At 36.7% G+C, this 25712-nt stretch overlaps 1 long non-coding RNA gene across 1 annotated transcript; it reads right to left on the reverse strand.

Moving 5' to 3' along the window:
- Positions 1–8940: 8940 nt before the first annotated feature.
- LOC129046723 (uncharacterized) lies at positions 8941–15847 on the reverse strand. The gene is made up of 3 exons (XR_008508461.1): positions 15689–15847; positions 10224–10379; positions 8941–9386 (listed from the first exon to the last, which is right to left on the reverse strand). It is a non-coding gene; the product is annotated as an uncharacterized LOC129046723 (long non-coding RNA).
- Positions 15848–25712: the final 9865 nt, after the last annotated feature.

Raw genomic sequence — 25712 nt, forward strand, 5'->3', positions numbered from 1 at the left:
GACAAAGAAGGCCAGCCACATACCAAGCGGGGAGGCATTATTCCTTTCTATTCAGCACATGTGGGAACACACTTGTATTACTATATTCAGTTTTTCTCTGTATTTAATGGATGCATACACAGGGATTTTCCACATCAGACTAACTTTTCCAGTCTGTTGAAGCAATGGGAGAATTAACAAGGCAGAACATCCAGATCAGCCTGCTAAACACGTTTTCACTCACTTTAACCCTGAGTCTCTCTCTCTCTGGTGCTGTTTCCCCAAAACAGCAGAAAGATCCCTCCAGACAGAGCCAAGGGCATGTTTTTGGCATTGAATAACATGTTGTCAAGATGAATCTATTACTGTTACTGGAAATTGCTCCTCAGTCAATATTAACGGACATTAGTGTCATATCTCATCAGATGGTGTAATTTCAGAAGTAGAGGCAGACAGATGTTACATTTTAAGTCTTTATTTTAGTTTTATTTTAGTTCTGCCCCTCAGTGGGTGCAAGTGTTATCTATGTGATATCTAAAAAGATGCAAATGTTTTGCATTCTGCTTTCTACCCTACAAGGCTTGAAGAATATTTTGCAATCCATTCTGATAAAACAAGACAGATGACCATAAAAACTTCCATGTCTTGTGAGGTCTGTTAACTGGGGGATCATAACAACAGTATAATTTCAATTACCAGAACTGAAAATTCATCCACAGGAAATAGGAAAAATAGTCACTGGAACTCTTTAGTACCAGAATTCCTCTACTCTGCAGTGCTTCAGTACTTTAAGACAGGTGGTTTAACTGGAAGGAGTAGCACAATCATAAACATCACATACTTACAGGTTATTACCCCCATTATACATTATTTGATGGTCCTTTTTGGCTTTTTTTTGCTCATTTTTTTCTTTGCTTGTTGTGAAAAAGGGATAGTACAAATGAAATGAAACATTATGCAGGTAGAACTGAATGGATAACTAAAGCTCTTGATTTGCTTTTTCATTTTCCCAGTCACTAGAACATAACATTGGCTAAGACTGACATTTTATTAGAACTAATTTCTTTAATAAACACTTGGAATATATAAGTTCTTGTCCATTATCCTGTCACTGAACTATCAAACCTTAGGTTTCTTTCATTGCCATTGGCAATAGTTTCTATCTTTTGTTCTAATGAAAGGTCATTTTTCTTCAATAGACCACACTTCACCTGTAAATATACACTGATAAATGATATTTTATCACCTATTTTAGGTATTCTGGTTATAAATGACAGAATTATTAATGTCTGTGAAATCAGTGAGTACCCTTTAAAATATAACCAGAGTAGAAGAATTGAAATATTTGAAGCAGGTAGTTGTAAAAAGAGGTAGTCTCCCCTGAGCCTCCTTTTCTCCAACTTCAGCTCTCTCAGCTGATCCTCACAAAACTTGTGCTCCAGACCCTTCACCAGCTCCATTGCCCTTCTCTGGACATGCTCCAGCACCTCAGTGTCTTCTCATTGTATGAGATTGGGCACAGCACTCAAGGTGTGGCCTCACCAGTGCTGAGTACAGGGGAACAATGCCTGACCTGGTCCAGCTGGCCACAAAATTGCTGGTACAGGCCAGGCTGCCATTGGCCTTCTTGGCCACCTTGGCTCATGTTTAGCCAGTTGTCAATCAACATTCACAAACACCCTTAAAACCATGACAGTATTTTCTTTCCAAAAATCTTTCTGAGTAACATAGTTAGGTGGACCATAGATGTTCTGAGCAGTGGTAAAACTGTGTGTCACTCTTGCATGTAGCATTAATACTTCTAAAGGTCTGTATATTATTGAAAGAAATAAAAATCTTTGTTATCTAAAGTGCTGTAGTGTATGAGATTCACTTAGAGAACAGGGCTTTGCAACATACTTCTCTGTGCTAGAGTTTTATGGCTGTCACTAAAATGTCAGCCACTGATCCAGTGGCTATATTATCTGAGATTCAATTACAATGGATGAATGTTGGATTTTTAACAATAACCTTTGTAGCATGCTGAACAGAGCTGGAAATGCATCTTACACCACATACCTAGTACCAATCGACAGCAGTGGTACTGCTAACATATACAAATGAGAAAAGAATAAAACACTTCAGAATCAACTTCCAAATGGCTAAGAAACTTTGAGCACTAAATTCTGTCCCAAAGAAATAAATTTAAAAAGTAGAGTTCGAAAATTTCTCAAACACTTGCCCATATATTTTCCTTTCCATACATATATTCAATCACCCACAGAAAGATCGTGATTTTTAAACAGAAAACAACCCTTTTTATTCAGCCAGACCTTGATGTAACATTGAAATTTTTTCTTCTAGCAGTTCCCACAGAAGAAGTCTTGTTACTCCAAGGAACACAATTCAGTATTTTTGCACTTTTAGTTGCAGGTTTATTTCTTTCTTGATCTGACTGGAAAAATGAATCACAGCATTAAGACTCGCATTCAGTTTTTGTTGCAGGGTGGATGACTGATGACAGAAAAAATAATTCTTTTCTTTCAAAGAGGAATTGTAACAGGGTTTTACATTGGCCAATAATTTCCACCTGTGATTTTGGGCATAGACTGTATGTTATCGATAGCCAGTAGTGGACACAAAGTCCTTATTGCAGTCCCAAGCATTGAAGTATCATTATGACGAGAAATTGAAAATTCTCATGGTTTCAGAGTGAACTTCACACAGGTTTAAAAGAGTACTGCCAGAGCATATTGTTTTTTCCTGATTTGTGTTTTTTCACAAAGCTTTGATGGGTCTATTAATTTTGTTGCTTATTTTTATATGTGAAAGTTTTCTGCAATACATAAATAGACTGTTCTTTCCTATTCTCATGTCCTGTTGTCTTCATCCCTGAATAGCTAAGGAAGATAAGAAATAGGAAAAATAGAAAATAAGCATTTGTTGTGAGAACCTCCCATGTATTTTGGATTGTTTAATTTTGGAATTAAAAGCTGTGAGTGTTATAGTGTCTTAACTTATTTGTATGTATGGATTTATATATGCCATTCATGCTGTTCAAAGCAAGGCTGCAACTGTTGCATACTCAGAACTTTCTTCCTCCAACTCTTACTCTTTGTGACTCATACTGACATAATATTGTTATAGAAACAGTAACTCTGTAGTCCCTTTTTACAATAATGATTAAATCAATCAGAGGAAAATGATTAAAAGTTTTCCAAGACTTTTTATAATCAGGGATCACCCTTCCTTTCTAACCTCTCCTGTGGTCATTTGATCAAAGCCACCAAAACTATGCTGTTCTCTTTGTCTTAAACTACTCAAAAATAAAAAAGATAGCATTTCATTATATGTCTCAAACTTTACAGCTGTACCTGAGCACCCCTATAATCCCTGAGATATATTAATGTAAAATGAGAACTAGGTTAATATTGATAGTGGTAGGCAGGTGTCATTGGGAACAAAACACAAGAGGATTTATGGATAGTATGTCAGCCCTTGTGATTAGGCAGAAATGTCTCCACCTTTTCTCCCTAGATTATCATTTGTCATCAGACTAAGATACTACCTTCTGACTCTAAACATCTCCACAAATCAGTGGAGATGATTAGTGGTCACAGTGGTCACTAAGTGCTTGTACACACTTTCCCACAATGCTGCAGACAGGAACCGCAGGTAAACACACTTGTGCAGGCTCAGGTAAAGGCACTGTATTTACACAGAGGGGCTGTGCCAGTGTATCATGTGGAAATCGTTCTCTCTCTCTCTGAAATATTAAGTAGATAAGAAAGCTAAAATAGACAGTCCGGTGAATACATGGATTTTCAGGGAATGTGTTTTATGTAAGTTTAGTGGTAGACTGAGACAAACTAGGGCAAATAACCCCTAGTCTTTCATTCAAGTTTGCTTTCATTTTCAGTGAGAAGGTGTGAAAGGCTTTAATTCTTATGCTGGTGCAGTGCCTAGCGTTTGTGGGTGTAGTCATCAGTACAACTTTAAAATTGTATTATTTGCCGGAGGACTATCCAAGGGCTACAAATCAAAGATAAGTTAATATTTTCTCATTTAACCCAGTTAAAAGGGATAAAAAAGGATGGCGTAAACAGTTTTCAAATGTCTTCTTTGGGGTCTGTTCAACTCTGTAAAGATAACCTGAATTCCAGGATGATTTAAAGTTGCTTTCATATCCTCAGCCACAGAAGTCATAACTGAAAGGTCATGCAAACCTGGGCTGCAGAGGCAGGTCTACTATAGATGGCATTCCTGCTGACTGGGAAGTTTGTGCATATTCTCCTCAGGCTTCAGAGATTTCCACTTCTTCTTTCCCCAGAGACTCACAGACTGCTGGGAAAGCAACTTGAGTAAGAAAATACTGCAGAGCTAAATGAGCTGTTTGAACCTTCTCCTGCCAAAAGGAAGATATGCTTCTAAATCCAGGGGTATATCTCCTAGGGGTCTGTGCCTTAAAACATGCAGGACACTCTTTCTCAGGAAGGAACAAATTAACCTCTTCCTCCCTTTGAGTACTCAAGTGAAGAGAAAACCTTTAATCTGATTGGAAATCTACATGAAATCAGTGATGTGTTTGAGAACATAGGCTTGATAGAAGTAAATACTTGATAGAAGTAAATGCTAAATAACAGTCTACCACTAAAGTGTGCACAGAGATAGTTCTCTCACTAAATTCAGACAGCTGAAGTTTCACAAACAGACTTTCCTGGTGTAAAAGTTTGGAATTGAGCCCAACATCTTTCCTCTCACCATACAAGTTACAAATTTGACAATAATGACCAGGATAATCAGCATTCACCTTTTAACATTAATCTGTCATTTACGTCTATGTAGATAGCTTCTTTTTTTACTGTAAAAGCCAATGGGAGAATTATATCTCTAAATGTCTAGTCTGAGACATATGGCCTCAGCCAAAGTGACATTTAATTCAAGCATCATGCATCACTGACATTGCTCACAGAATGCAATGGTACTCAGTTTATGAAAAAGACAAACAGATCAAGTCCTCCCAAATTAGCTAATTCCCTAAACTGAGCTCATCTTTAAAAAAAAGAAATAAAAAAAAGGAGAAAAAAAAAGAGCTGTGCCCTGGAGATTCCTGCAACCTTTAACAAATACACTAAAGAGAAGTAAATTATTTCAAAGTAGTCACACTTAAAGCTGATGTTTGCATATCTAATTAACTGTTTGATTCCCTGTCTTACTCCCCATCTCTTCTTCCTCCCTCTCACCACCAACACCACTATCACCAAGGAAAGTGTTTATTAGGAGGACAAATAATTCTGAATTGTTCATTTCTGAGTAAAATTTACACTTTTGCTACTTTCAGATGGAGCACTCTCTTGTGCTTCAAGAAGCCACGCTTGACATGGAAAAATATGCTAGAGAACTCTTAGGTTAACTTGGTCAAATCATTAAGCTTTTCTTGCAGAGAATGTTGAGACAGAGATGTCTGCTTTGCTAAGTTCATCTTAGTAAATACTGGTTTCAAAATTTCACAAGATCAAATGGATCTCAGTGACTGCTCTGCTGCAAATGTACATCAAATATACCAAGTATACCTACTTATCTTTTACTTGTAAGTCTATCCAAACTGCTTCTTACTTGTTGGCCTGTGGAATGTTTCTTTTCTTAGTTATTAATTAATTAGGTGTAGAAAGATCCCAGTTAAAAAATATTACCATATAATAAAGTGCCATGACTACTTAGTAGGAGTTTCTGCATCATGCTTGTTGAGAAACTACGAAGAAGGTTAAGAGAAAAAGAAACACATGCACCCACATCTAAAACTAATATGCACTTTTCTGACAAGATATATTTAGAACAGGTTTCTCTGGTGTCTGAGACACCACTTTCATTTTCACAGTGGAAGGAGAATTATGCTTTCTGCAGGTTCAGTGGAAGAGGATGATGTCACTTGTAAGAGTCAGTGTAAAACCAACAGTAATTATTCATCTTTGTGCCATGATTCAGCCTTCTTTCCAAACACACTTCTTTTTAAAACAAAGACACAAACAATGCTGTATATACATCTTAAATCAGAGCTTCTTTATGTAAAACATTCACAGTGTAAACTTCCTCTGGCTCTTGGTAGAAATCTCATAGATTTTCAAAAGCAGAAAGAGAAACTGTATGCATACTTAATTTTATTCACAGTACTTAATCAGGAGCTTTATTAAGTGAGGCATACATTTTTTGTACTTCCCTTGGGCACAGTAGTGTGTTTCTGGGGATACTAATATGGGTCAGAATGTCTTTTCTTCATCAGATGGTCATAAATTACTTTCTAATGCTTAGTTAACACTGTACATTCTTTATTATAGGAAAACACAGAGATTTTAAACTTTTTATGCTGAATGACAGGATCCTAACTTTTTCCTTGGAATGAACCATTAGGAGAACTGAACCTCAACCCCTGCCTCACACATACTAGTTGTAACTTGAGATTTCATTCAAAAAACTCATCTTGCCAATCAAAATATAGTCACTGGGGTCAAGCACAAAAAGAGAAGAAATTGATGTGAGAACCTAGAGTTCAACAGAAGTCATGTTTATAGAAGCATTCTTTTGGCCTTGTTTGCTCATTCTATAAAATTATGTATATAAATACTTAATGCCCTTATGGACTTTTGTAAACTTCTACATTTGAAGAAGATGTCATGTACTACATCTGATTTCTAATTAATTTTTAAATTTAAATATGAATATCCAGGTCCTTATAGAATGGGCAAACAAATTTAGTTAGGTTATTCTTATATACAGACCTTATGTGTAGTTGCTAACAAATTATCTAACAAAGTTTACTTGCAAATGAGCATCAAGATATTCTATTTAAATTTCAAGACATGTTTCTGCTATTAAATGAGATTTTTTTAAATGCCTGATTTAATGGAAATGCAGCAGTCAGGTACATTTAGGGTAATAGGATCATGACAATTACAATGGCTGTGCAGAAATGTGGAGATTTTTAACATAATCTAGATATTCCTTCCTCGGCATGTATTTCAAATTACAATATATTGTTGTGAATATATGCCACTTTTTAAAGCTATATTGCAGTTAATTTTTGGCAAAGAAACTTAGCTGCTAGCAATTGCCAATTTTGCTATTAACAGTGCAGTATTTTATCAACATTTTCTACAAGATTTGGTGGAAGTTTGGTCTTACACTTGCAAGCACAGCCTGCAAGTTTGAGATGGACACTTTTATGAGGCTTCAGAAGGCCTAAAATTCAGGAAGAAATGCGACATTGTGATTATAAGGAGAAGGATTGAGGATTAGCAGGCAGGGTTTCATACCATTTATTTACTAGAACAGAAAGTACAAAAACAAGAACATATTTACAAACATTTACCTGACAATTCTTTTCCCAGTATATTTAACTGAAATATTGATGGACTTGCAATGTGGAAAAAAAAATCAGCCAATGATACTGCACTGCCTGATTGTCAGTGATGGTCAGCCCCTACAAGCAATTAATCATTCATTGTACTTACAGACATCAAACTGTGAAGAAGGTGCTAAGAAAACTGTGTTAGAAGCAATGACATTTACCTCAGAAACACACAGTGGAGTAGTTTTAGACACAATTCAGTCTCCCTTCTAGTTTCATCTTACAAATTAAGAAAAACACTGTTCGTTTATTTATTCCTGAATATGATTTGTTCTTGTTTACAATAAATAACCTTTCTTTAATCTTAGAAAGTTGCAAGTGGCAAATTCAGTAATTTTTGCTTTCATTTGCTTTGATATGAGACTCTGTATAAGGGTTTGCTGGCAGAAGACACACTACATCTACTTTTTAAAATGTGAGGCTAAAGACCAGGGTTTGATGACATTTTTTCACAAACAGTAAAATGAAAACCCAATCTCCCAGAAACTGCAGAATTCGGGTAAACCTGTACGAATATTTTCAGCTCCAATAGAAGGGGAAATGATATTAAAAATATGGAAGTATTAATTTCTTTCTAGATGGCTGGAATGCTTTGATGGTCAACCAACAACAAAACTTCTCAACAATTCTTTGATAGCAAAAAGAATTTTCAAAATTACAAGCTACTTCATATTGGATAAGAAAAAATGTCAGAAAGTTGACCTGAAGAAAGCTGTCTGCTTTTCTGCTTTATTTGGTAGACATTCTTTTCTGCAAATATTTCTACTCTCTACACTTCCTTTTTTTTTTCTTTTTTTTTTTTTTTTGATTCAGCATGAAGTGTTTTCCTGAGCTGTTCAATTTGTCTCTTGCACCAAGGGCCATTTTTGGCTGGCCACCACAGTATTCTCCTCCTGTGTTTAAAGTGCCTGTAAGAACACAGCTAGACATGATGCTTCAAGGACAAACATAGTACTGTTTCACCCAGAGGTACTTTTTAACTTATCTGAGACAAAGCTCACAGCATTTGGATTTCAGTTTCAGCTGCCCTTGAATTCTGTTCTCAAAATTTTCCTCACACAATCACAAAAACTCATCAGAATGCTACACTGTGTTTTATACAGAAGAGGCAGTTAAGCATTTTTGTGATGCAAAGTAGGAAAATTTCTAACATGATGAAAAGTCCTAAATACACAACTACAATACAAAGATAAAAAAAGGATTCCTCTTAAATCTTTTAATATTAAGAAACACACACCGAATATTTTCCAAACAGTTAGGCTTCTACTTCTTTCCCATTATTGATGTTTTCTCTTGCAATTCTGGCATATAGATACATTTTCAGACACCTCTATATTTACCACAATCAGGTTTGTTTTGCTAGGCTAAGGCAGGTTGTTTGTTTAGCTGCTTTCAGAAATGCTCAAAAATTTAAAATTCTCCACATTTTAAAATTAATAAAAGTCTGGCTTATGACTACTAATATTGATTATAATTTTAAATCTTTTAGATGGCTGAACAGCTCTTTATAAGGAGCACTGATATGGTGCAATTTCCTCTTCTTTATGTTATGAATAAGAAACTTGACTAGGCCAGTATTCAAGCAGCAATCAATTTATTATTTAATATGGTAAAGTATGAGCAATACAGCGCTGAGTACAGTGGGGGAAGTTTTCCCTCCAACTGCACACCAATAGTTGAGGGTTACAGGTGTTTCTAGGGGTACTCATCAGCTTTTTCAGCAGTTTCTATTTCCAATTTTTTACTCATCAGCAATTTTTATTCCAAATTATTACATCACAATTCTATACACTATTGTGATCTTAGTTTCTCAGGATGTATCTCAAAAGGAGGATCCCAGATGGTGGCGGTCCAGTTTCCGAAAGAAGATGAATCCCATCTGGTGGAGTCCAGGTCCCCAGATGTGGGTCCACCTTTTAATTGCAGAGACTATAAATCTAACAGTGATGTCCAGCTTCCCTTGGTCGAAACCATAAATCCTTGAGGTGATGTTCATCTTCCTTTCTCAAGCTGTTTTTCTCTGCTTCAATAAGGCGTGAGATAAGCATATTTCCTTTAAATATATTCCAAAGCAATAGTTTCAAGGATACAAGTAATATACTAAAATTGTACTTCAAAAGGTTATTATTGCAGAGCTCTTTATGGACTAACTGCAAGCAAGAAGCAACATCCTCAACACTTTAATTCCAATGCTCCTAAATCAACCAGGGCTAATTGCAAACAAAAGATAGGTCCAAAGGCCTTTTTCCATGCTTTATTTTCCTCAGTTATTATTAGAATTCAGAGCTCTCCCATTGTCAGGGTCCACATATTTCTCATTCACAAATACACACATTGCCTGTTTGTACCTGACACGAAACACAGCTTTGTATTTCACATTTATAAAGAGATAATAGGAAACTATTTCCTTTCATGTGTTCTGAATATTTTCTTGCTAGCTTTTTGGCAGCAAAACACAATAGTCAGACTCACATTCAGTTGAAAATTACTGTAAAATAAAAATAGTTTAGACATTAAAACAGAATGTTCTGGAGTTGGATGTTTAGATTTGGATTTTTTAACTTTTTTAAATGAAAATCTGAGGTACATATAATTCAAAATCACAAATTTTAAAGTAAAAGTTTTACCAGAAAGTCTTGAACCATGTGTAACTTTAATGAGCACTCTGTTGATAAATTGTATTTTTGAGAGCAAAACATGAATATGTTCTTTCAAAAATGCAAGGCCTGAAGGCAGATTTCCGTCATTGTGTCTAATTGTTATACCAGAGCACTAACACCCAATACCTCCTGGAGAAGAATTCCCCACACCTTTAAGGGAAATTGTGTGAAAATGGAAAGAACCTAAATTTTTATCTTACCTCTGAAATTCTGAAAATTTTCTTCAATCAGGAATTTCATGACTGTTCTTACTTCTTCTCAGAACCATCCCCGAATCTGAAGTACTACACCAATAAAAACTAGGAGCTCCTGAGACAGAACTTTTTCTATCCTTACATATGTCAAAAAGGAAAACCCTGTATGTAAGTAAGAAATCATGGAGACGAAGAGAGTAACATAAGCATGTGCAAACCCAATGCATCTCAAGAGCACATCAGGATTGTTCACCTCATCTGCAGAAATCTGCAGATTTTGAATCTGAGCTGTAAAATATAAAAATACTAGCTCAAATTTTCATTTTGTGTTCTTCTCCAGTCACATTTGTAACCTATTACTTTTATTTTTTTGTACTACAGTGCACTACAATACTATATATTTCATTAGGATGCATTCCCCTTTCAAGAATTTCTATACAATTTAAAGAGGACCAGCATTGGGAATGTGAGTTAGATACCCTAATATAACCATTTCTGTTCTTCTAATAGTAAAGTCCTAAGAGCCAGTGTAGAACTTGAGAAAAAAACCACTTGAGTGAACAGCTTTGCCTTTGAGTGAGTCTTTTCATTTGCGTGAGCTGTTAGATGTTGTTCCAAGCCCCTTTCCCTGCAGGATACAAGGCTAAGAAGGATTACTCAATCTTCAAAACCTCACTGGCTCAGCTTATGACACAGAATCCTCTAAATTCACTAAGAAAGCAGACGCTTCTGAGGTGCTTCAGGTCCAGTTTTAGTCTCTCTTGGTATTTCTGTTGGCAAAAATGCTGTTCAAAGGTGAACTCCACAACCAAAGAGGCAGTGGAATTATGAAATATTGCTGGCAGCTGATTGACCACAAAGTCAGAAGTTATAGTTAGGCTAATTTCATGAAATATAAATTCCACAGTTTTCTTTTCTCACATAGGGATCTCTGTGCCACTGAGACTTTTTTCACAGTCAAGCAGCAGAGTGATGGGCTCTTCTTCGCATAAAAAGTAGCATTGTCCTGTGATTTCAGTGAAAGTCAAGGTTTTTTCCTTTGTTTGTAAAAGCAGAAATAATCGTACTTAATCAAACAGGAGTTTACTGACTATTAATGTTGTCAAAGTGATTCTTTTCAAAAAAGGAAAAAAAGTATCATTATTTTAAAACTGCTCATTTCATAGATGATTTCTTCTTTACTAAGATTTCTGATCATTTCAACTTCTGTCTTATTCTTTATTCTTGGAGAAAATGCTGAATCTTCCACAGAATTAGCTTCACTCTTTAAGAGGCAGTGTCCTCATTCTCTTTACTGAGAAAGTACATTATCATTGGTAATATGCAATAATTTCTGATGCACTTCTTATAATAACTTATGTCAGGCCAAAAGTTGCCCTCAACAATGTTTCAGGGCTTTTCTAGCTGCTTTATGAACTGAACCACTCAGCACTCACACTGGGACTTCAAGCTACTACCATATGTACAGATCAGTGAAAAAGTCTGCTCTAGTATATCTAAGTATTCACTAGAAGGAAATAAACTTTGGAAAAGGCACATCTCATTCAGTGGGTGTAAGGTAGAAGCACAAATCATAATTTGGTAGAAGCACATCATATAATTTACCCACAAAGATTGGGATAAAGCCAGAAATTACACTTGTAAACCTGAGTCATTTTTCCATTAGTAGATCTGCTCTCACCTTTCACCTCACAACACCTGTCCATAAAGAGACAGACAGAGGAATGTAAGACTAGACACAGTGGAATACAATATAGAACACACAACAGAACCAGATGTTTTTTCAGTGGAAACGTCAACAGGCTACATTGTAGGATTGAACCCAAAAGTTTCTTTCCTGCTCAGTAGTGATTTCAGGTTTCTTTTATCTTCCTGCAGTTACTGTTATCCAATAACTGTACCCTCTAATATTACCATGATGAAAACATATAAAAAAAGAAAATGGTCAGTAGTTCCAGTTTAAATGTTGGCTATGTTCCCCTACAATATTTGTGAATATCCTAAAAGTTCCACACAATCCTTGTGCCTCACTTAGATTCCCTTTGGCATCTCCAAACAAGATCTGATTACTTAAGTTTTGTTCTGATCCTCTGTGTATGGCTGAGTTTCATCCTAGTGCAGGACTGTTGCTGACAAAACAATCTCCTCTGCTTTGTCCAATTTGGCTGCAAATCACTAAATCAATGTGACCTTCACAAAATCTCCTAGATGATTATTCTGTAGCCTTGACTGCCAATATGAAGCACTTCCCATTTACCAGAACTCTTCACAAAAAGCAATTCACTAATTGAACAACATTTCAGTCCTGGGGAAACTGAGAGAGTTCCTGATATAAGACAGAAAACAATATTCCTGAAGTTACTATGAAACTTAATATCCTGTCACAGTCATGCTCAGGCTGCCTGGTCCTGCCAGAACCTAGAATGTGCAAAATCCCATTTTTCTTCTTGGTTTCTCTGCCACTCTGCAACTTTATATCCATTTTTCTATTCTTATCCTCTAATTCAGTTACGGCAGAAAGTTTTACAAAGCTCTGAACCCTCAAAGAACTCAGGCCTGACCTACAAACACACAGATTTGATTATTTTTTAATAAATAGCCCCACAGCAAGTATAGAGAATCAGGGCATATTTAACGTTACATTTCAAAAAATTGAGGTAAAAATGGATTAATGTCTTAGTGCTTCAATTAATTTTATAAATTTCAAGCTGCACACTTTGGGACATAATCCTATTTTTATCTAGACCCAGAAGAGAGGAAAATTTTGCACTATATACATGTACTATAGTGTGCAATGCCTGAACAAGTATCTTTCACTATGAGGATGTTGAGGAACTAGAACAAGTTGTCCAGAGAAATTGTGGATGTCCCATCCCTGGAAGTGTTTAAGGCCAGGATGGATGGGGCTTTGAGCAACCAGGTGCCCCTGGCCATTACAGTGGAATTGGAACAAGACAATTTTTAAGGTCCCTTTCAGTCTAAACCTTTCTATGGTCCTGTGTTTCTGATGCATCCATTACCTGCCATTGCTGAAAAGGAGACAGGAAAACAGAATGTGACATTGAAACAAGTATTGCAGCTCCTATGCTCCTGCCAGCTTCAATGGCAAGGGATATTTTGAATAGGCTTTACTGTCCAAATCTAAATGACCACTCTGGCCATGAAAAAACACAAAAGTTTTTTCAGAAAGACCCACTTCCCCGCAGGACTTAGATGGACAGCTGTTTTAGGGAAATGGGAAAAGAAATATTTCCTAGTTTTCCTAAAGAACTCTCAAACATTTAATTTCAGATTGTGATTTTGTCTTTCATTTTCTTTGGTGCATCATTAAATATAACTTCTAAAGACAACTCAGTAGATCAGATACATTAGACACACCTTACTAATTTGATCGGTTTTTTGAATATTTTTCATTTTTATTCATCATCTTCTTTTCTTTCCTAACACACTTGCCAAAAACCACTAACTTCTACACAGAGAGAGAATATTCTGGTCATTATCCTTTGATCTGCTTTTCCCAATAAGATGACTGAATCCACTATGCCTCCTTTACCCTTTTTTTTCCCTTTCCCAAACATTACTAGCTCCTTTACTAGTTCCTAATTTTCAATAACTAATGCACTAAAACGGAGTTTTTTTCCCCTTGTCAAGGGTTGCCTGCCAGAGGATCAGAAGATCTTGATCTGAATTTGTTAAATAGTAGAACATTTTGTTATAATTTAAATTTTGTTAATCTCTGCTTGATCACAAATGTTTATGGTGCAGTTTTGTGACAAATTGAAAAATATCATGGAGTAGTGATTGTTTCACATGATTTTATGTGGCAAAAATGGAGGTCTCAGATGCAGAAAAAGTGGACTAAAGTATGAGTGAAAATATTAATTTGCAAATCTCAATAAATTCACAGGTATATACATACATATATATATATATATATATATATATATATATATATATATAAAAGTCACTCTAATCCTTCCACACTCACCTCAATTGGAACTTTAGCCTATGGTAGTTTTCATCACAGAACTTTCTTGCAATATCATAAGTCTGTCTCCACAGTCATGCATTTGAATCTTTCTACCAGTTCTCCCTGTTCAATCTATTTCTAGTTGATTTGGAGAGCAATAACATTGCAGGAGCTCAGACAACATTTTTCACAGGCCACATATCAAAGCAATTTCCAAATAGACTGTTACAACATGCTGTTATATTTCCTCTTTCTTCCAGGAGTGAGACCATTGCAAAAAGTCAAGAAAGAAATAACAACGGCAGCAGAATCGCTACTGTACAATTATTGCATTCTTGATAAACTGAAAGATATTTGACCAATTTCTTCTTGATCAAAACTCTTACATTTTGCCAAGTTTCCAAAAATACTAAGAGCCTAAAGCCTTGAAAATTTTGGTACGACTATTCTGTTTCAAGAATCTGAACTGCCTCCATATTACATTAACAAAGCTTCTTCCTCCACAGCATTGTTATTAGGAAGTGGAAGAAACATTTGAAAGTGAAACAAAGTATCGGGAAAGGCAGTAGGAATACAAAGAACTCATGGAGGTCTACACATAGACTTCCTTGTACAGGGAGAAATTTTGATGAGGGAAATACAGTCTTTCCATCTGGGAAATGTAGTTGATCAGCATTGCTCAATGAGTGTTTTTGTCAGTGGGATTTGAAACAGAATTCTGCCTGCAGCTTTTAAGATTTAATTGTACTAGAAAATCAGTTTTTCTAGTGCAGTCTGGTGGCTAAATCTGGGTAAAGAGGAGAAGAAACAAAATTGAGACGTGATGATTCTGTGTCCTAGTCCCTGTTGTGCTACTGAGCAGCATCATGACCTTGGACAACACATTTAAAATCCATGATTTACTGCTTCAGCTGCCAAATTAGGCAAGGCTGACCTGCCTTTGAGGGGGCTGTGGGATTCAATTTTTAACATCTTGGTCCAGAACTACTCAAAACTGCAAAATAGAGGCTTTCATTGTTGTAGCTTAAAAAATTGAGACTTCAGCTCAGTAGAAATTAAAAATCAGCGCTTTCTTCTTGTAACCCTGGGGATGATGACATAGATCCACTTGAGTAAGCACAGGAAGATTCTGAGAGATGGGCAGAATAACAAATCACAGAATAAATGAATGAACAGAAACATCCAGCACAAGTTTTCCTAGCTGTCCTCACCTTTGCTGCTTTGATTAATAGGGAACAATGAAGTAAACAGTGCTGGAGGACAAACTAAGCAGCAAAGAATTGTAACTGACAATTTGCTGCTAAAATACATAGTCCCTTGTAAAATCTATTGATTAATGAAGTCTCTCCACCAGCATAAAAAAAATACACAGACAAGAGAGGGAAGCAAACTCAAGTAAATACTCTAATTTAAAAACCTCAGCATCATGCAGCATTTAATCTGTCTGCTATTCAATAACAGCAGCACATACAACTAACTTTTCTCTTTTGTTATTACTCACCTGGAGCTATTAATCATCAGATTACCAATAAAAGATCAAAAGGAGAGAGGAGAAGTGACGAGCCTATTTCTCCATTGATGCAGCTCTGAGATGGTGCTGAACCCCGGGAGGGGTGCAGAGCAGCCTCCCAGCCCTGGCAGAGGGGACTGCAGCAGGGGTGTGCACGCAACAGAGGAGAGGTTCACTCTTCTTGCAGCAGATATAGAGGGTGCCATCAGCAGGACCCTTAAGTCACCTTCCTTTCCAGCCAAAGTTTTTAGTCCAACACTGCCATCTATTGCCTTAAATTCCAGATTTAAAGGAAGCTGGATATTACAGAGCAGTCTGTCTTGTGAGATGGTCTCAGATCTGAACACATATGTGGCACCCCACTAGCCAAACACTGCAGAAGTTGCAACCTAGACACATCCTTTGCCCTTTCAGCCCAAGTTTGCTGTCATGACATGTTGCCAGGTCAAGGCTGTGTAATGGAAGAGGAGCTGAGCAGGCTGAACATTTGCAGACAAGGCAATACAAAAAAAGGAGAGGTGCTCTAAGTGTTCTGTTCCAACTAAACCCTTCTGAATCATCCTGCATTAACCCTTTGATTACCACACTGAACTGGAGATTTATCCACAAGATGTACAATGAAAGACCCAGAAGAGCTCACTTCAAATGGTTGTCTTGTCAGAGCAATACCAAATAATCCAAAGGTCAAAGGATGAAGAGGACTTCTTGTACAAATTGCTGTCTGGTTAATAGAATGTTAAATCACACTAAAGCAATACTTTAGCTGAGTGTAAATGCAGGCAAGTGCTTTCGCCTCTTTTGAAAAGGCTGTTTGCAAGTTCATTCACTGCTTTTTGTTCCAGCTGGAATGCACATTTCTGAATTCATTCTTGCACGCCATTACACAGCAAGATAAACATAGATATGCAGAAATAAAACAGTTTTGCTTCCAGACAGAGAAAAATATTTTGGGGCTAAAACCACAGACCCAGATGCAGTTTGATGAATCCTTCAAGTTTCACTTTTGAAAAAAAGAATAGTTGTGCTTCACTCTCCTGGGGAAACAGATTTAATTAGGCCCATATGAGGAGAGAGAAAAGAGAATTAGACTTTTGTATTGCCATGGAATGGACCAGAACACAAAAATGTGTAGTATTAACAATATTAAATCTTTTATCCACAGGAAGGCGGGTTCCCAAAAGTGTAAAAAATTCAACTGAAATGTACCTGTGTTTTCCTTTCTCAGACTTTAGGAAGTGCTGTCCTATCAACGTTATTAAAAGTCCTACATTAGATTTAACCACTTTATAAGGTTTTGCCTTTTGAAATGGGCTTGTTTAAATCTCTCTTCTGACCTGCACCAGTTATCCACATGAGCTCAGTCCTATGAGAAAACACATTAACTTTGGGGCAAAGGCTCTAGTGTAAGAGATAACTGATAGAGAGGATATTCTAGGCCGCATGAAGTCATATTTATTCTCTCTGGGAATTCTAGACATACATTGAAGAATTTTTACTAGGATAATTTGCAAAAAAAGTCACCCAAATCTTTTTATGGTGAAGGAACTCTTCACAGAGACAGCCAGCTCCACATGTCCTGTAGGCTCCCTCTGCTTACCTGCCCCTGGGTCATGCTGTTTTGCACTTTAATTTTTCCTCTATATTTTCTACATAAAAATTATTTTACAATCTATGTTCCTCACAAAAAAAATCCTTAAGTTTAATTCTGCTATGAGGGCCTTCCCCAATTTATTTTGTTTCCCTACAATTGTTTTGATTTTATTATTTTTTTAACTGAGGAGGAATGTAGAAGACCAATGAAAGGGGGAAAAAAACAATGAAAAAGTGAAAATAGGAACAGACACTTGGTAGTGATACTAAATTATATTAAAAAATTAAGAATAAATTGATGAAATGTTAAAATAGCTGAAATTCTTGGGACTCATAGACTCTTTTGTATGCTAGGCCAATAAAACTTAGTGTGAGTTCAAACTTCTTCCAGCCCAGGATATTAACAAAATTACTCTCTCTGGGCTCTATTCCTATAATAGCATAGTGAGGATTTATCTACTTTTTATGTGTATTCATGAGTGAAACTTCTGTATTCTATTATATATGGGGATTTACTTCATCAAAGATACTATGCCCTTGTTTGGATTTATTAACATTTGATCTTAAGTATTCATCCAGAACTCTTACAGCCCCAGCTGATGTTGAGTTGGTAAGACCCAGCTGACTACAAATGAGTTGCCTCTTTTAAGATATCACTGCTCTCCCAGATGACTTCCCCAAAGGAATAATTTTAACAGAGCTTCCGCTAACTGCCCTTCATGTACTATGTCATGTCTAACGTTGTTGTGAAAAATAAGAGTGCATTCAATTAAAGTATGACTTGACAGTCTAAGCCCATCAGTATTTTCCCAGATATAGATGTTCATATGTAAACATTCCAACCATAAAGTTACTCAATGACTTGCCTTGTCAGAAAAGTCTTTTCAGTTTTGCCTGCATGTGTTTTACTTTTTCTAGATTTTCAATCTAACAACTTCACACTACCTGAAAGTGAGGAAAGGAAACTGAAAAAGGACCAAAAATTTTAGGCAATGCAAAGCACAAAGACCTCTTGTAGCAATTTTTTGGGGTAGAATGCTTACATATTAATCCATATGGGTGAAAGGGGAGGTTCCAGAGGCTTTTAGTGGTTGTTGATTTTGTGAAGGGGACACTTATCCAAATGCTGATTTCTGTCATCTAAGATTATAATTCCCTTCCTCTTTTCTTCCACTACCCAAAAGATCTGTGTTTTCTTTCCTAATTTTTTTGGAAGCTCAAACCCAAATATACTCAAATATTTCAGTTTTCCATGAAATTCAGGTAAATGTGTTTAACATGTTGACAAAAGGTATAATTTCCTATTTTTTAAAAACCAAAGGGAGTAATTTTTAGTTACAGAGATTCAACTGTTTGGCCACACTTCATGTGCTTCTGTAGGAAACCTGGAATCTAGTTAACTGCAGCCACAAAATCACAAGTGCAGAAGTGGTCCAAAAGCCACCCACATCTTGGGCAATCTCTTATCGTTAGGTGCAATAAGCACTGGGATCAAGATGGATACTCCTTCCCTCTGGCACTGTGATGCCAGACACTATTGGTTTCATGGAGAGGGAAAACTGAGCTTTGCAGCCCAGGTGACAATAATATCCCTTAGCTCCAAGTGTTACCTGGACTCTAGGGAGGATGTCAAAGGCTTTTTACCTCACCAAGAACCAGGTTCTGTCAAACCCCACAGCAGTGCCTTTCAGAGCCTCTAGTCCTAGTCCGCACCATAAGCACCTCAGTCAGTTTGTAAACAAAACACAATGAGAAAAAAGAACACTGAAGTGGTTAGACATGAATCAACATGACTAACTCTGTGACATGCATTTCTGCCTCATGAGAAAAAAAAATCAGGGCATATTCATAGCCCCTATTCCTAATGTTTCTGCAGCAATTTTGGCAGCTGGTCTCGTAGAATTCATTTCTTCCAAGTCAGCTCGATCTCACACTCTGGCAGTTTTGATCTGTAGCTTCCTAGATTAATGCAGCATAAACAACTCCAATTATCACAGCTCATATCAAAAGATTTTAGAGTAAGGATAATTGAGTCAAACTGTGCCACTGAGAGAGACATACACAGTGGTGTCAGGGTAGTATTTGAAAGTCTCCCAAAAATCACAACATATGACTAGAAAACACAATATATTTAATTTTAAAGGTATTCAGCCTGCTTTTGATTCTTTCCAAATACCCTAGCTGTCAGTCAATAGAAAAACTGATTCAAACGGAAAAGATTTTTTGGTCTGGGTATTTTTAAAATATGTGTGGAACATAGCTTTATTCCAGTAAAAATACATTTTCTGTGAAATAGAAAAGTGCATTTTGCAAAGAAAAGAACTTCAAAGTTCATCCAAAGTAAGTAGTGAGAAAAGATCTGAACCCAGAGGATAAATATCTGCAGAACAACATGTCCCCTTTTAGTATATAATTTTAAAAAATCTGTTTGAAATTATAATATTTCTGGAAACCTTAATTATATTTCTCATTACCAAAATTTTTCAGTATGTAGAATAGCAAAACAGCACAACATTATGTAGATAATCTTAGAGAATTCATCACATTCTGTGTTATGTTTGGTTTTCTCATTGAATAGCTCCACATAAATTGTCAAATGTGTGCTATAACTAGTGTGATAAGGACCAAAGCAGCAGCACAGCAAAAAGAAATGACAAAGGAGTGGATCCCTGAATGTGAAATGTCAAAGGTGAAAGAAAGCTGTTTATCTGGGATTCTGCAAGAATACTAATCTGCTTGAAGAGCATTCCTTTTTCTTTATCAAACAAATAGTCCTTATGGGCACCTTCACCTGAAATATGGCCTGCACCTTCTTAACTGTTGCTGGCTTTCCTTTGGCTAATGAATGAAGAGAAGGAAGAGAAACCTAGCTGTAATTCCTTTTAGGAAGCTGGAAGTCCAAATAGGTAAAGAACAGTAGCCACGGTGACAGTGATGCAATATGTTATAATAGTATATAGAAGGGCATCCACCTAGTTTATCAGAATAATCTATAGAGCTCCCAACAGGAGTAGCATGGAATACAGTCTATTTATACAGTGAAATTTTATGAGCTAAGACACTTAGTAATTTAGAAGTTATTATTTTCTACTGCATCCATGAGACTAGCATCATAATGGAATAATCAAGAGGCATTTTCATTGCAGTTTACAAAAATAAAATCTCTAGTGTCAGTTTTAAAAAAAGCTGAAAGAAAAGGAAACTGCCCTTTGTCCTGCCTTCAGTGGAAATGCTGCAGAGAGAGGCCATCAGCAATGTAGCTTTTCTATTATATATAGCACATTTCAAAAGTCTGTGCAATAACCTGGATTGCAGTTTGTTTCACTTTACAGCAAAAGAGAACTAGAATTTCTTACTAAATGCTCAGGGGCAAAATTATGTCCAGATAAATGACTCCAGCACACCTGGTTCTATGACATTCCAGCTCCCCATACATCTGCATGTCCACTGCTGATACTGCTGGAATACATGGTTTACATGTTTCTATCAGAGTTTTCAAACACTCTGATATCAAAGTTCTGCATAACATTTGGTTTACTATAGTAGTTAGCATAGTACTACTATGCTAAGCCAGAAACTAAGAAGCGTAATGATGAGCGTGTAACCAGAAATGCCAATGTGCCTCCAGAGGGTCATAGCAGATCTGAAATGTGTCCCTTCAGAAATACTAGGCTTAAAGAGAAACATCAGATCTGCTCTGTCTACCTGATCAACATGCAGCAGACGACTTTTTTTCTGTCTCATTCTATTTCTGTCTTTTTCAGATATACAGCAAAAGGTCCACAACCATCAATACATTAGGTCATCTCCTGTCACTCAGCAGCAAGACCCATGTCAGACAGGAGAAGCCTTGAGAGTTTTCTTACTTGTCCTGTGTTTCCCAGAATCTATCACTTGGTCACAGTTCTTTATGTAAATTCTGGAGCTTGATAAAGAATTATGCCTCTGCTCCTTTAACAAACTCTAATCTCTTCTGCATTTGTTATGCTGTCTCCAATGTGCCTCTGCTGAGCATGGTTTGCTGCAGGACTGGGAATTACAGGGTCTAATTCTTCAGGCTTTTCCTTTCTTCTCCATTAATTGGAGGCATTCTTAAATCACAAGGTATATGACTATGAAGCATTTTCAGATTCAAACTTCATATTATGTTCCTTTTCAGAAAAGAGTCTTTAGGAGGAAAACATCTTCAAAACAGTAAGAGAATCCCTCACACCAGTGACTGACAAACTGTGTAAGAAAGCTAGAAACATACCGAATAGCCTTTCTTCCATCATATAATAAAAGCTCCAGCATCCTTCATTTTGCCATTCATTTTAGGAAGTTTTTATCCTTGAAGAGAAGCCAGCTCACACTTCAGCTCCTAGCTGGTGGAAGGGAGCTGGATGATTGTTGAGATCAAGAACTGAAAGTGTAGCTTCTACTTACAGAAAAGCGACTGCCGTGTGCGTGTTAGGATATGAACTGCTTTATTACCTCAGATTACCAGTGTACCTTTCTACTAGTCACATAGAGGTACTTGGGAAAAGTGAGAACTGGAAACCCTTTCAGAGGGCCTTACTTTGACCCCATTGCCCAGCTGTGATTTTGAGCTCTGAAGGATATGTCAACAAATAGATTAAGGCGTTGTCTCCTGTCGACCTATGCTACATAGGAGCTTTTCTGTTTGTGTTACATATTTACCAAGAAATGAAATTCTTTTTCTTTTGTTCCTCTGAGTAATGGGGTTTGAACTGGGATATAATCATGCTACACCATGATCTCTCTCAGTAGAGATCATGTCTTGGATCTCTCCTCAGTAAGTGCTAAAACCATTAGTTTTCTTTTGGGCTCGGTTCCTTCGGTCTAGCAACAAATGGCACTGGGACCATTCATTCATGTTGGATTTATTATCTGTGGTTACCTGGTAGAATAATTTTTCTGCATGCTGAAATGGAGCATAATTGGGCTATTTCTCCATTACAAATGGAGTCTGCCTGTACAGAAGGAGATTGGTCTACATGAGGTTTTGCCTCACTATTTCAATAGCTTCAGCAGAGAATGGGTTTCACGTCTCTGTTGGGAGTCTTTCCAGACTAATGTTTTTCTGGTTTTTTAGTGTCACAGAAGTTGATCTCTGCCATATTTTTATGAAGGCAAAATGTAAGTCCTGGTCATTTTTGCATGGCTTTACAAGGTAAACAAGAAATATTATTGTAAGAATATCTGGGTTTATTTATTTTAATACAAAAACAGATCACAATTCCTGGGAGACATTCTGGCCTGATAGTTCCTTTTTACCACTATAATATATAATATATAATATATATATTATATTATATTATATTATATTATATTATATTATATTATATTATATTATATTATATTATATTATATTATACAGTTCTGCAATATATTAATGTCTGATTTAAAATGGATATCTCCAGCAAAATGAGAATTAATTTAGCTTGGTTGATTAATAAATTCAACATAACAAAACTTCTGGTTTAGTGGCATGAAATTCCTGAGTTTTTCTTTTTCTTATTGTGTGCTATAGGTCAGAGGCATGGTACAACAGAAGAGAAACATTTAGAACTTTTCATTAAAATCAATCAAAATCTTCCTTTCTGAGCATGTGCTTTTGTTTGGGCTATGTTTTCCTGGTTTGATTCCTTTCTTTGATTCACAACTAAGGAAGGGTCAGACACATAGGGAGACAGGCACTGTCTTTGTTCCTTTAAGCCGTTACTCTCAAATAAGCTACTGAGTAGATATGAAAGACAGAGCACCATAGTAGCAATCAAGTCTGCTTTCCAGCATATTCCTGTGGTAGGCATCTGATAAAGAACACAGATGTTCACTTTACATACTCTCTGTGTTGGACCTTTGGCAGAGATGTGGGACTTCATGAAAAATGAGTGATTATTATAACACAAAGTGAGACCTGAAGAAGTCCAAAATACAACCCCTTCCCAGGCACTGTGAAAAAAAATAATTCTTCCCCAATCACAAGAAGCACAATGGATACCAATATCTATTGTGCTTTTCTTTCTGAGTGCACAGGGGAAGCCAAAAGCAGGAATGCTTCCAAAAAGGGATCACAGAACTCTGTTGAGGGTAAGTCAAAGAGCAAAAAACACAGAACCATTTAGGTGCAGACTGGCATTTGGAGTCTCTGGGAGAAGATTCTCCCCCTCCACTCCACCCCATCTGAAGCACTGAGTCCACCTTTTGGGCCGCCAGCACAAGGATGTAGACCTGTTGGAGTAAGACAAAAAGAGAGCCAAAGCAATGACCAGAGGCGTGGGACCCCTCCCCTGTCAAGACAGGCTGAGAGAGTTCAGGTTCAGCCTGGAGAAGAAAAGGCTCTGGGGAGACCACAGAGCAGCCTTCCAGTATCTGAAAAAATCCTACAAGAAAGTCAAAGTCAAAGAGGGGCATTTTATGGTATAGAACAAGGGGGAATGGCTTTAAATTGAAAGAGGAAAAGTTTAAATTATATATTTGAAAGAAATTCTTCGCTGTGAGGGTGGTGAGGCACTGGAACAGATTGTCTGGAAAACTTGGTGCTCCATCCCTGGAAGTGTTTAATGTCAGGTTCAATGAGGCTTTGAGCAACCTGGTCTAGTGGGTGTCATTTCTGCCCATGGCAGGGAATTGGAACTGCATGATCTTTAAGGTCCCTTCCACCTTCCAACCCAAGCCATTCTATGATTACTTGGATTATTGACTGTCAAAAGCTGGGAGGATATATCACGGAAATTGCATCAGACCAGTTCCTTGGAATAGTCCAACATGGATATTAAAGTTTATAAAATTGGTCTGTAACCCAGTTTCCTTCTTGCTGTATTAGCTTTATACTTGGAGGAGGATGCACTTTAAGGAAAAGATACTGGGGCAAAAGAGCATCAAGTTTCATTCAATGAATGATAACCCTAAGATTGTGTATATATGTTTTCCTCTAGCTCTTTTTGTTGTAGCCAATCTAAAAGTAAAAAAAAAAATTAGCTGTAGATATTCACATTTTTTGTTTTAGCTGCACAGATAAATTATAGAAGGAAAATAGAGGCACAAGGAAGGAAAGTGGCTTCTCCAAATGTCAGTGGCAGAACTAGACAAACATTTCCACTTTCTAGTCTATTACTTCATTTTAGCTTCTCCATTTGCTATACCCTAGTGACATCTGTTGTATGGCAAAAAAGGTGGCTTGCAGTTTATCCTGAAGATCCATGGATTGGTAGCTGATAGTCAGGATGAATCCCTGAGGACTCATTGATGGAAGATCCTTTAAAACCAGGATACTTTAACATGGTCACTGATGGCACCTATGACATTGTTGCAAAGTCCTGCTGGTCTTCAGATTTGAAGTCACAAGAGTCTCTGTAGGTCAGAGCCAATCATTTGTATCGCATTTGACAAACAGCACCCATGTTTCAGCTCACTGCCTCCTGCATCAGCTCTCCTTCTAATAAGATTTATATTTTATTTCCATGCACAGCATATTGCAGTAATCCAATTCCCAAGTCAGGCATGGGTAGTAGCAGCAGTGTACTCTCATCTGCAAATACAAAAGCAAGTAATTTTGGCATAGGAAGGTACAAGCATGTCTAAAAGTCCTACAGCCTTTCATCTTCAGTCCTACATCAGATAAAGAAAATACAGAGCTATACACTGATGATCTGAAGGATTGCTAAAAGCAAAGAAATGTACTACTATAACTACTGCATTTTTTTCCTAACAATACAATGAATGCAGGATTGAGAGATGCTGCCCTCTAATTAGGTTAAAAATTGCATATTACAAGTGCTAAGCCAGATTTTTTTTCTCCCTTACTTATAGAAAATTAAAGTTGCAATTAGTTGCACTGAGAATGAACTAAAATATCTAACTTCCCAGAAATGTAGCCAAAGCTATATTACCTCTTTGCATTAATGCTGTCTAATAAATAGGTTTCAGGAACACACATTAGTTAACATTAGAAATGCTTTCAAAAATTAATCTAGCTCCAAATTTGCTTGTTCCAGCTGATGTGGTCTATAATGCTTAAATGTGCACAGCATGCTTATTTCTGTCCAGCCTTTCTTTCAGTGGAAACAGTTCATAGAAATCATTTCAAAAATGTATTCATTGACAAAAGAAACACAACAACTTTGCATTCTTAAGGATGAGATCTACTCTTTCATTTTCATCAGTTTACATTTCACTGACTCTAACAATGTTTCTCCATATTTTCACCAGTCTAAGGGAGTTCTGAAACAGGCCTTAAATTTGTATTAATTTGTATAAATGCATACCTAGTTGTGATGTAGACTAACAGAATATGGCACACCACTCATCATGTATTTCTCACAGACAGTTTTTTGCTCTTGTACATTTATTACAAGCCCTGCAATTTTGGGTGGGATTTTTCCCCTTGAAACCCCAGTTTACAGTTATATTATTTTGCAAG

Source organism: Molothrus ater, chromosome 6 (genome assembly GCF_012460135.2).
Source record: "Molothrus ater isolate BHLD 08-10-18 breed brown headed cowbird chromosome 6, BPBGC_Mater_1.1, whole genome shotgun sequence".
In the NCBI taxonomy this organism is placed as follows: Eukaryota; Metazoa; Chordata; class Aves; order Passeriformes; family Icteridae; genus Molothrus; species Molothrus ater.